The 12,094-nt window shown below is 34.8% G+C and overlaps 1 pseudogene; it reads left to right on the forward strand.

Annotated features, from left to right (window-relative positions):
- The window catches only part of LOC107647190, a 20,953-nt pseudogene that overhangs the window by 8,327 nt on the left and 532 nt on the right, over nucleotides 1-12,094 (forward strand).

Below are 12,094 nucleotides of genomic sequence, written 5' to 3' on the forward strand. Positions count from 1 at the left end.
CTCAAGTCCCTCAATTTCAGCCAGAAAATACCTGAAATCACAGAAAAACACACAAACTCATAGTAAAGTCCAGAAATGTGAATTTAACATAAAAACTAATGAAAATATCCCTAAAAGTAACTAGATTCTACTAAAAACATACTAAAAACAATGCCAAAAAGCGTATAAATTATCCGCTAATCATTAATCAACTCCAAAGCCAAGTTGGAAGCCTACTCCATTGACATGGATGCCAATTTTGCATGCATGTAAAGGGATTAGAAAGAAAACATGATAATTGGAATTGAATTGAGATAATCAAGCAAATAAAGAAATTAAATGGAAAAATACTCTTTGCATTACTAGTGGTTCATTGATATCCGATGAAAGATGCTCACTGAACCCATGTAGAATAGAGATAACCTTGTGCCGGTTCAACTCATTCATAAGGTTGAAGAACGAAGATACATCTTAGAATAGAGAATCAAACACGAATTGAGATAGAACAGTAATACTTTTATTAATCCATAAAACTCAGCAGAGCTCCTAACCTTAACCTAGGAGGTTTAGTGGCTCATACTGTACATAGAACAATGTAAAACGTGTAAAGTAGGGGTGCACATGGGTCGGGTGAAGTTGGATTTGATGTGACCCAGACCCGACCCGAAATATACACCGGGTCTATTTATTAGACCCGAACCCGGCCCTAGACCCGATGAAACTAATACACTTTCAGGCCACAATTATACCGGGTAAAAAATCGGGTGAAACCGGGCCGTTAACATTACATTACGTTGATACCTTCTTGTAAGCTAGCATGTAAAAATATCCAAATTTCCAAGACTCCAACCATTATTTAACATGGTAAAATTCATTTAGAAAAATATAACAAGAACCAGTCCTTCTTCAAAATTAAAGCATAACCACAATCAATACTAATATTGTCTAATAATACCAAATATTTAAATCAATACAAATAACACAATATTATGCATTAGTCTAAAGTCTTATACATTCTAAACATAAAATATTAAATTATAGTCTTATAATGACTAATAACACAAAATATTAAGGTTTACAATACTTAAATTCCACATAAGAATAGTCATGATCCATCACTAATAACACAAAATATTAATTGTGTATGATGACCGGGCCACCGGGCCGACTTCGGGTGACCCGAGCTATGGCCCGGACCCGACCCGAAATAATGACGGGTCTATTTTTGAGACCCTTACCCGACCCTAAACCCAATGAAATCACACAAAATTAGCCCCTAAAGTGTTCGGGACCGGGTCGGGCCGGGTCATATGCACCCCTAGTGTAAAGTGGTGGAAGATCCTAAACATGGGTGATCTTCTCCTATATATACTAATCTAATGACTAAGGATTACAGAAATATGATAGACTAGACTTAGGAGTGCGAAAATTCACTTCTGGGGCCCACTTGGTGAGTGTTTGGGATGAGATTGAGTGTCTCCCATGTGCTAATGTCCCTTAGGGGCGTTGAACGCTAGCTAGGGACCCCCTTTTGGGCGTTGAACTCCAGTTGCTTCCTAAGGAATGAGCTGGTGGCTGGCGTTGAACGCTAGTATTGGACCTTCAATTCTAAAACAAAGTATGGACTATTATATATTTTTGGAAAGCCCTGGATGTTAGCTTTCCATAGCCGTTAACAACGTGCAATTTAAACTTTTGTAGCTCCAGAAAAGCTCCTTCAAGTGCACGGAGGTCAAATCCTGACAGCATCTGCAGTCTTTTCTCTGCTTCTGAATCAGACTTCTGCTCAAGCTCCTCAATTTCAGCCAGAAAATACCTAAAATTACCATAAAACACACAAACTCAAATTAGAATCTAAAAATATGAATTTTTCACTAAAACCTATGAAAACATAATAAAACTTAAATAAAACATAATAAAAATTATATGAAAACAATGCCAGAAAGCATATAAAAGATCCGCTCATCAGAACACCAAACTTAAACTGTTGCTTGTCCCCAAGCAACCAAAAACAAAGTAGGATAAAAAGAAATATAAGGATGCAATAAATTTTAGAGTTCTCAATGAAATTCAGTTTCAATTAGATGAGCGGGACTAGTAGCTTTTTGCTTCTTAATAGTTTTGGCATCTTCTATTGAAGCTCAGAATGATTGGCATCTTTAGGAACTCAGATTCCAGATGATACTAATGATTCTGTTAGTTAAGTTCTTTTTTATTCTTAAACACAGCTTTTTTAGAGTCTTGGCCGTGACGCTAAGCACTTTGTTTTCCAGTATTACCACCAGATATATAAATGCCACAGACACTTTAACTGGGTGAACCCCTTAGGATTGTGATTCAGCTTTGCTAGAGTCCCCAGCCAGTGGTGTCCAGAATTTTTAAGTACATTCTTTGCTTTGGACCACGACTTTAACTACTCAGTCTCAAGTTTTTCACTTGACACCTTCACACCACAAGCATATAGTAGGGAAGCAGCTCAATTGAACTTCCTAGGCTAAGATTTCTCTTTTAGGCCCTCCTAGCCATTGATTTTCAAAGCCTTGGATCCTTGCTCTTGCCTTTTGGTTTAAAGAGCTATTGGCTTTTTCTGCTTTTTATTTCTTTTTTTCTGCTTTCTATATTTTTTTCGCATATGTTTTTTTTTATTGCTTTTTGCTGCTTTTTCTTGCTTCAAGAATCAATTTTAGGATTTTTCAGATTACCAATAATACTTCACTTGTATCCTCATTCTTTCAAGAACCAACATTCTTAAATTCTAACATCAAATATGCACAGTTTATTCATACATTCAGAAAATAAAAGCATTGCCACCACATCACATAATTAAACTATTCCTAATATAAAACTCGAAATTCATGCATCTTACTTTTCTTTTTCAATTAAAATTTTCTTTTAAGCAAGGTGATAGATGCATGAAATATTTTATAACTTTAAGACATAAAGACAGATGATCGTGCACTAGAAACAGAAATAAAATAAAATAAAATACACGGAAAACAGATAAATGACATAAGCAACAGGGGAGTAAAGGGAACGAATCCACCTTAATGATGGCGGCTACTACTCCGTCTGGAGGATCCAATGAAGTGCTTGATCTCCTCTATGTCTCACCCCTGCCTCTTTTGTTCTTCTCTCATGGCTCTTTGATGTCCCATCCTTAGTTAGTCCATGTTGGAGCTTAACTCTCCTAGAGAGGTATGCCATTGGTCCCAAAAAAAATTTTTGGGGAGGAAAATACATCCTTAAGGCATCTCAGGGATTTCTTGTTGAGGCAGCTCCGCATGCTCTTGCTGTGGTCCATGCGCCAGTTATCTAACATACTCCATCCTTCTTTTAGTGATGGGCTTGTCCTAAGGTTTCACTAGTTTTTGGTGCCATACTTAGGAGTGGTAGAAGTAAAAAGAAAAGCTTTTGCAACACCAAACTTAAGAATTTTGCTCGTCCTAGAACAAATATGAACAATTGGGAATGAGAAAGTTAGGTGGGGAAGTTGGAGTTTTTGTGGGACCCACTGGTTCTGGGGGGCTAGGGAATTCGAGTTTCTTGCCCCTTGTGGGCGTTGAACGCCTAACTCTCGCTCCTGGCTGGCATTCAATGCCAGCTTGATGCTCCTTATAGGGCGTTGAACGCCCATTAGGGTGCTTCTTCCTGGCATTCAATGCCAGGTCTCTGCCCCCTAGCTGGCGTTCAACGCTAGCTTTGCACCAGCTTTGCTGCTCCTCATGGGCGTTGAACCCCCACTCTGGTCTCCTTGTTTGGCGCTCAATGCCAACAAGGACTCTACTCCAGGGTGTTCTGTTTTCAGCTCTGACTATTTCTGTTTCTGTTCTAACTACTGCACATGATCATAAATATTAAAAAGTAAGGGAAAACTCTAAAAATAAACTCAAATGAAAATAAACAAAAGAAATAAGAACAGAAATATACTACTCATGGTTGGGTTGCCTCCTAATAAGCACTTTTTTAATGTCATTAGCTTGACACTTGATTGCTGACTTTCTTCCTCTTCTTCCAGTTGGTTAATAGAAATGACTCCATGGGAGAAGAAGAGGAGATTAGTGTCCTCAAATTTGAATTCCTTCTAACAAGCTTTCTTTTAGTGTGATGAGCTTGATTCTCCTTGCTTGTTAGGGTAGGGGTTGTATTGTTTCTCCATTCCCTATGCATCTTCCACTTGGGACCTTCCTCCTTGGTGGGTGGTGACTGCCCAACACCAAACTTAAGTTTGATGTCTGGGGAAACTATATGAGTTTTCACCAAGGGACGAGGCTTCAGTATTGCACTCTGCATGGCAGTACCTCCTTTGTCAGGGGGTAGTAGAGGTTGAAGGACCTTGATAATCATGTAATCCTTCTGTAACCTCATCACTAATTCGCCTCTCTCAGCATCAGAGAGGTTTCTTCCAGTAGATAGAGACCATTGCTCCAAAATCTTAGCAAAAGGAATATTGAAATGCAGCTTTTCATAGCCTTCCAAGGATTGTGAGCAGTGCTCATCCTTGGTCTCCTTTTGGGGCATCTGAGAGTCTGGTGCTTCAGGCTTTCTTCCCATAAGAGGGGCATGCAACAAAGTACTTCCAGCCTCTTCTTGAGTCTCTTCTTCATTTAATTCCTTAACAGTGTGTACCATTTTAGGCTCAGCCTCCTTGGTACTAATGAGGGCCAGAAACTATTCTCTTATCTGTTTAGATAAGTGCTATCTAGTTTGACTCAACTGTGCCTCTATAGTTCTGTTAGAGGCTCGGGCTTCTTGCAGCATCTCTTGAAATTTCAACATTTGTTGTGCAAGGAAGTGCAGTTGCTGCGGTAATGACTCACTTTGCTTTGGAGGGTTAGACTCAATAGATATTGCCTTAACCTATCCTTTCATGGAGGTCTCATCGACTGAGTACAGATGCTGATTCACGGCAACTGTGTCAATAAGTTCATGAGCCTCCTCAATTGTCTTTTTCATGTGGATTGAACCACCAGCTGAATGGTCTAAGAACATTTTAGCCATATCTGTGAGTCCATAATAGAAGATATCTAACTTTACCCATTCTGAAAATATTTCAGTAGGGTATTTTCGTAGCATCATCTTGTATCTCACCCAAGTATCATAAAGGGGTTCATTATCTCCTTGTTTGAAGTCTTGAATGTCCAGTCTTAACTAGGTTAACTTATTTGGTGGAAAGTATTGATTCAAAAACTTATCCACCAGCTAACTCCATGTTTTCAAGCTTTATTTGTGTTGATTATCCAACCACCTCTTTGCTTGACCTTTCACAGCAAATGGAAAGAGCAATAACCTGTAGACATCTTGGTCTACTCCATCAGTGTACACTGTGTCAGCATATTGCAGGAATTCAGCAAGGAATTCTGTGGGCTCCTGACGGGCGAAAAATTACCGATTAAGAAATTTATAATAAGAACAGTGTTGCAAGTACAGTTCTTTACCGACAAAAATTTTGCTTATCAATTTAAAAAGAGTTGTCACAATTTAAGAATAAAATACTGGGAGTAGAATTTCCAGGTCGTCTCCCAACGAGTTGACAAAATAGTGCTATTTTATTGGTCAGAAATTTTCCGAGAAATTTTAGAGTTGGAGAGCAGAAAAATAAATGATTATAAAGTAAAGCAATGAAAATTAACAAGAGGTTTTATGTAATTAAAATAAAAAGCCTTGACTGGGAGAAGATTAATTGAAAGTTCTATCCTTGTTGAATTTTCCCAAGTGTAATAGTAAGAGGTTGTTGTTTTTACTTAGTTAACCTTTACCGAATAAAGGAAAGTCAAGTAATGGAGTCAACTCTGATTCACAAGTCCTAATCCTCTCCTATGGAAGGATTAGCATTAGTGACTAGAGAATTAGCCAACAACTTCCAATTAAAATCAACACTTGAGTATTCCAACTCAAGGGTCTCCTACTAAACAACTCCCACGTCAAGTTAGGAGTCTACTCTATTGACATAAATACCATTCTCATAGACATATAAAGGGAAAAAGAAGACATGGTAATTCAAATTAATTAATAGCAGAAAATTAATTAAAGGTAAAAATAGTTCTTTGCATTAATAAACTCCAAAATCAAAGATATCCATATGTAACATCTGAACAGGGTAAATGGGTGATAAAAGAGTAAGGAAATAAGGAAACAAACTAGAATGATAGAAACTTCAACGGAGGTAGTAACTCTTCTCAATATCCAATCCAAAAGCATAAAACTAGAAATCTATGAATATGAAGAACCCTAGAAGAAGGAGTATTTTCTCTCTAAGATCTCAAAAGCTAAACTGCGTAAAAGTGAATGTGTGTTGAGTCTCTGCTTGTCCCTTGGCTCTAGTCTGTGTTTCTGGGCTGAAAACTGGGTCCAAACTCAGCCCAAAATCTCCCCCAGCATCTTCTGCGATTTCTGCACGTGGCGCATGTCACGCATACGCGTCGATGGTTCTCTTTGCGTGTCACGTGTACGCATCAGGTATGCGCACGCGTCGATGTGCAATTTTGCTTGTCACGCGTACACGTCAGGTACGCGTACGCATCGCTGTGAAAATCTCCAAAGCACGCGCACGCGTGAGCGATGCGTGCGCGTCGATCCTCGCTGGTCACCTCCTTTATTTCTTGTGTTCCTTCCATTTTTGAAAGCTTCCTCTCCATCTTCTAAGCCATTCCTGCCCTATATAGCCTGAAAACACTTAACGCACAGATCACGGCATCGAATGGTATAAAGGGGAATTAAAAATACACAATTTAAAGGTTTAGGAAGCAAGTTTTCAATCATAGAACAAAATTGGGAAGGATTTGTAAAACCATACAAATTGTATGAATAAGTGTGCAAAGAATTGATAAAAACCACTCAAATTAGCACAAGATAAACCATAAAATAGTGGTTTATCAGCTCCTCTTGAGGAAGTCCCTGAAACTGGCAGTTTTGCTGCACTAGAGTGATTAATTGTGGGTTGAGCTCAAAATGAGCTACTCCAATAGGAGGGGTACTAATGCTGCTTCGGTAGAAGTCAGGAGTGGGGGCTGTATAAGACCCCAAAGTTCTTCTGAACTGTTCATCCCCATTCGGGTTCATGGTGAACTCTTCCTGTTCCTGTACACTCAGTCAAGAAATAAGAAAATGGGAAAGTGTGTGTCTCTATATTAGAGTATAGAGCACTTCCAGTAAGATGTCTTGAGAAGACAAGAAGAATAGAGGTAGAGGGAGAGAGATGGAATTCGATTTTTTTTTAAAAGAAAACGAAATTAATTTTTTTATTTCTTTTATTTTAATTAATTGTTAATTTCGAAAAAAAAAAAAAAGAGAAAGAAAAATAAAAGAAGATTTTAAGACAACTAATTAATTAAAAAGATTTGAAAATTTTAAAGGTGATTTTTGAAAAAGAAGAGAGAGAAAGAAGTAGATGATTTTCGAAAATAGAAGAGAGAGAGAGAGAGAGGTAAGAATTTTCAAAAAAGAAGAGAAAAGAATTAGTTAGGAGGTTTTGAAAAAGAAGAGAGAGAAAGAAGAGTAAAAAAGAGAATAAGATAAGATAAGTAAATAACTAATAAACAAGATTTGAAAGAATAAGTCAACAACATAAGATAAGATTTGAAAATATTTTGAAAAAATTTGATTTTGAAAATTTTTTATTTTGAATTTTTTTGAAAAAGATTTGATTTTAAAATTTGAAATTGATTCAAGATAAGATAAAGATTTAGAAATTTGAATTTTAAAATTTGAATTTTAAAATATATTATAAGATTTAAAATTTAAAGATTTTGAAAATCAAATTTAAAAAGATAGTAAAGATTTAAAAAGATTTGAAAAGATAAGATTTGAAATTTGAATTTTAAAAAAGATTTGAAAGATAAGATAATATTTTATTTTAAAATTTGAATTTTGAATTTTGAATTTTGAATTTTAAAATTTAAATTTTTAAAATTGAATTTGAAACAAGATAAGATAAAGATTTTGAAAAATTGAATTTTAAATTTTGAGTTTTGAATTTGAAATAAGATAAGATAGAGATTTGAAAAAGATTTGATTTTTGAAAAGATTTGAAATTTAAAATTAAGATAAGATAAGATTATGATTTGAAATTTAATGAAAGATAACAAAAAGATAAGATAAGATAAGATAAGATAAGATAAAATCAAATTAAAAGAAAGACATGATAAGATAAAAAAAGATAAGGTTTGAAATTTGATTTTTGAAATTAAGATAAGATAAGATAATGATTTTGAAATTAAAATTTGAAATTGTGTTTGAGATTTTCGAAATTAATTTTGAAATAAAGATAGATAAGATATTTTTTTATTTTTTGAATTAATGAAGAAAGAGAAAAACAACCAAAAGACACCAAACTTAAAATTTTTAGATCTAACGACACAAAATTTAGAAAATTGCAAAGAAAAACTCCAAAAGACACCAAACTTAAAACTTTTAAGATCAAAACAAGAAAAGAAACAAGAACAACTTGAATACCAAGAAAGAAAAACCAAGAACAATTCGAACACAATGAAGAACACTCAAGAACAATTTTTGAAAAATTAAGGGAGAGAAAAATCAAGAAACACCAAAGAGACATCAAACTTCAAATTTTTAGGATCAAGGATTCAAATTTTGCAAAAATAAGCAAGAAAACACAAAGAGACACCAAACTTAAAATTTTTGAAATCAAAGAAGGAAAATAACCAAGAATAATTCGAATATGAAGAAGGGAAAATAAGAACACTTTCAAAAATTTAAAGAAAAGGATAAAAACAGATGGGATACCAAACTTAAAGATTGACACAAGACTCAAACAAAAGACAAAGATTACTAAAGAAAAGAAAAGGTTTTGAAAAATTTTTGAAAAAGAAAACAAGAAAAAGGGAAGACTCAAAGTAAAAAAAATCAAAACAAAATACATATCCAAAAACAGAAAAGGTTTTGAAATTTTTTTGAAAAGAAAACAAAAGAAAAGATAAAGATAAAAAAGAAAAGGTTTTGAAAAATTTTTGAAAAGAAAACACAGGACTAAAAAATCTTTGCTTTTCTGAAAGGGTTTTTTTTCGAAAAAGAAAATAAAAGACTTAAACAAAATTAAAAAGTACCTAATCTAAGAAACAAGATAATCCATTAGTTTGATCAAACTCGAACAATCCCCGGCAACAACGCCAAAATCTTGGTGCGCAGAATTACACTTCGCACAACTGAACCAGCAAGTGCACTGGGTCGTCCAAGTAATACCTGAGTGAATCAAGGTCGATGCCACGAGGATTGTTGGCTTGAATCAAGCTGTGGTTATCTTGTAGATCTTAGTTAGGTAGATAGAAAAGTTGTTTGTTTGTTTAAAGCGCATAAAAGTAAAATAAAAATAACATTACTCAGTTGATGGTGAATGCAACGATGAGAAGATGGTTAAGGCTTCAGAGATGCTTTATTCTTCTGGATTAATTCGGTCTCACTATCTATGCCAACTCAATGATTTCTTCTATGGCAGGCTGTATGTGATCAACGCCTTTCTTGAGAAGTCGCCAATCTTCCTCTAGGCTAAACACCAGGGTTAGTCCACATCCAGTCTGATTGAGGGTGAAGTTCTTGCAGTCCATTTCCCTTGATGGTCCTACTCAAAACACCAAAAACAAGGTCAAATCTTCCGGATCAGAGAATGCTACGCCTTTGGTTCTAGCCTTAACCACAAAGACCTTAATCTTCCCATACCTCGGTTGAACTGGTGTCTCGAGAAGTCCCCAACGAAGTCGTGGATTAGCCGTCAATTCCAAAACAAAGTATAAACTATTTCTGGAAAGCCCGGGATGTTAGCTTTCTATAGCCATTGAGAGAGTGTCATTTGGACTTCTGTAGCTCCAGAAAAGCTCCTTCGAGTGCAAGGAGGCCAGATCCTGACAACATCTGCAGTCCTTTCTCTGCTTCTGAATTAGACCTTTACTCAAGCTCCTCAATTTCAGCCAGAAAATACTTGAAATCACCATAAAACACACAAACTCAAAGTAGAATCTAAAAATGTGAATTTTTGCACTAAAACCTATGAAAACATAATAAAACTTAAATAAAACATAATAAAACTATATGAAAACAACGCCAAAAAGCGTATAAAATATCTGCTCATCAAGATCCTTGCTCACCACACAATAATGCAGTTGGAGCATGTCTAGATTTACTGAATCAGACAAGTCACATCCAAAATGTAATTGAGGATCATATTTCTGAGAAAATTTAAAAGAATCGATTGCGTCTAAAATCCTCCATTGATGCAACTCATTGGCTTACATTTCAAGCTTGTGCTTTCAGAGGCTATGATGAGACTCTAGAATAAAAAAAACCGAGGTAATTTTCTTGAAATGATAAAACTCATAGCATCTTACAATGACGAAGTTGCAAAAACTGTGTTAGAAAATGCTCCATATAATGCAAAATATATTTCACATCAAATTCAAAAAGAAATATTGCATATTCTCTCAAACAAGGTGAGAAAGCATATTTGTGAGGAAATTGGAGATTCCAAGTTTTGCATTGTAGTAGATGAAACTCGTGATGAATCCAAAAGAGAACAAATGGCACTTGTTTTGAGATTTGTTGATATACATGGTTTTATTCAGGAGCATTTTCTTGATCTTATACATGTCAAAGATACTACATCATTAACTCTGAAACAAGAATTGTGCGGCATTCTTTCTCGACATGGTCTTAATGTCTCTAATATTCGTGGTCAAGGATATGATGGTGCCAGCAACATGAGAGGGGAATGGAATGAGTTACAACCATTATTCTTAAAAGATTTCCCTTATGCTTACTATATCCACTATTTTGCTCATCGATTACAACTTGCATTAGTTGCTGCATCAAGAGAAGTTATTCCTGTCCATTAGTTTTTTCAAAATTGACTTTCATCGTCAATATCATTTGTTCTTCTAGTAAGTGACATGATGAGTTACATGCTGTCAAGAAAAATGAAATTGTCCATTTATTAGAGATTGATGAACTTGAAACTGGTAAAAGGGCAAACCAAATTGGTACATTGAGACGAGCAGGTGATACTCGATGGAGTTCTCATTTCTCTTCTATTTGTAGTTTGATAAATATGTATGGTGCAACGTTGACTGTTTTACAAAATATTATTGTTGATGGATCAACTTATTCTCAACGTGGTGATGTAGATAGTGCTTACAATACCTTGACCTCATTTGAATTTGTATTAATCTTGTATTTGATGAAAGATATTATGGAAATAACTGATATTCTTTGTCAAGCTTTACAAAAGCAGTCTCAAGACATAGTTAATGTTGTGCAACTAGTTCATTCTACAAAAACACTTATCCAAAGTATGAGAGATGACAGATGGGGGAAATTATTAAAAAATGTGAAATCATTTTGTGAGCAACATGATATTCTAATTCCTGATTTAACTGCTTCTTATGTTGCAAGGCAAGGACGCTCGCGTCACCAAAAATATAATATTACAGTTGAGCATTATTTTAGAGTGGAGATATTTGTAGTCACAATTAATAAGCAATTACAAGAGTTAAATAGCAGATTTAATGATCAAGCAATGGATCTACTAAGTCCGAGCTCTACTCTCACGCCTAAGAATGCTTACAAAAAATTTGACATTGCTAAGATTTCTACTCTTGTTGACAATTACTATCCTGAAGATTTTACTGAACAAGAGAAGATTAATTTTCCTTTTCAGCTTCAGCATTTTATTCTTGATACTTGTCAGCATCTAGAAATGAAGAATTTGTCAACGATTCATGAACTGTGTAAATATTTAGCAAAAACAAAAAAGTCAAAAGGGTATTACTTAATTGATAGATTGATTTGTTTGATATTAACTCTTCCAGTTTCTACAGCTACTACAGAGCGATCATTTTCAGCAATGAAAATAATGAAGACAAGGTTAAGAAACAAGATGAAGGACGACTTTCTCGCAGATAGTTTGATTATTTACATTGAGAAAGAAATTGCTGAAAAGTTTAGTTCTGATTCAATTATTGAAGATTTCAAGTCACTAAGACTCGAAGAGTACCATTATAAACTATTTTATATTTTTTATCTATAAAATTATTTATTTATTATTTTATTAATAACAAACTTAAAGAAGAATTATATTTATTAAATTTTATTTTAATATAAATATTATTAT

Source organism: Arachis ipaensis, chromosome B06, assembly GCF_000816755.2.
Source record: "Arachis ipaensis cultivar K30076 chromosome B06, Araip1.1, whole genome shotgun sequence".
In the NCBI taxonomy this organism is placed as follows: domain Eukaryota; kingdom Viridiplantae; phylum Streptophyta; class Magnoliopsida; order Fabales; family Fabaceae; genus Arachis; species Arachis ipaensis.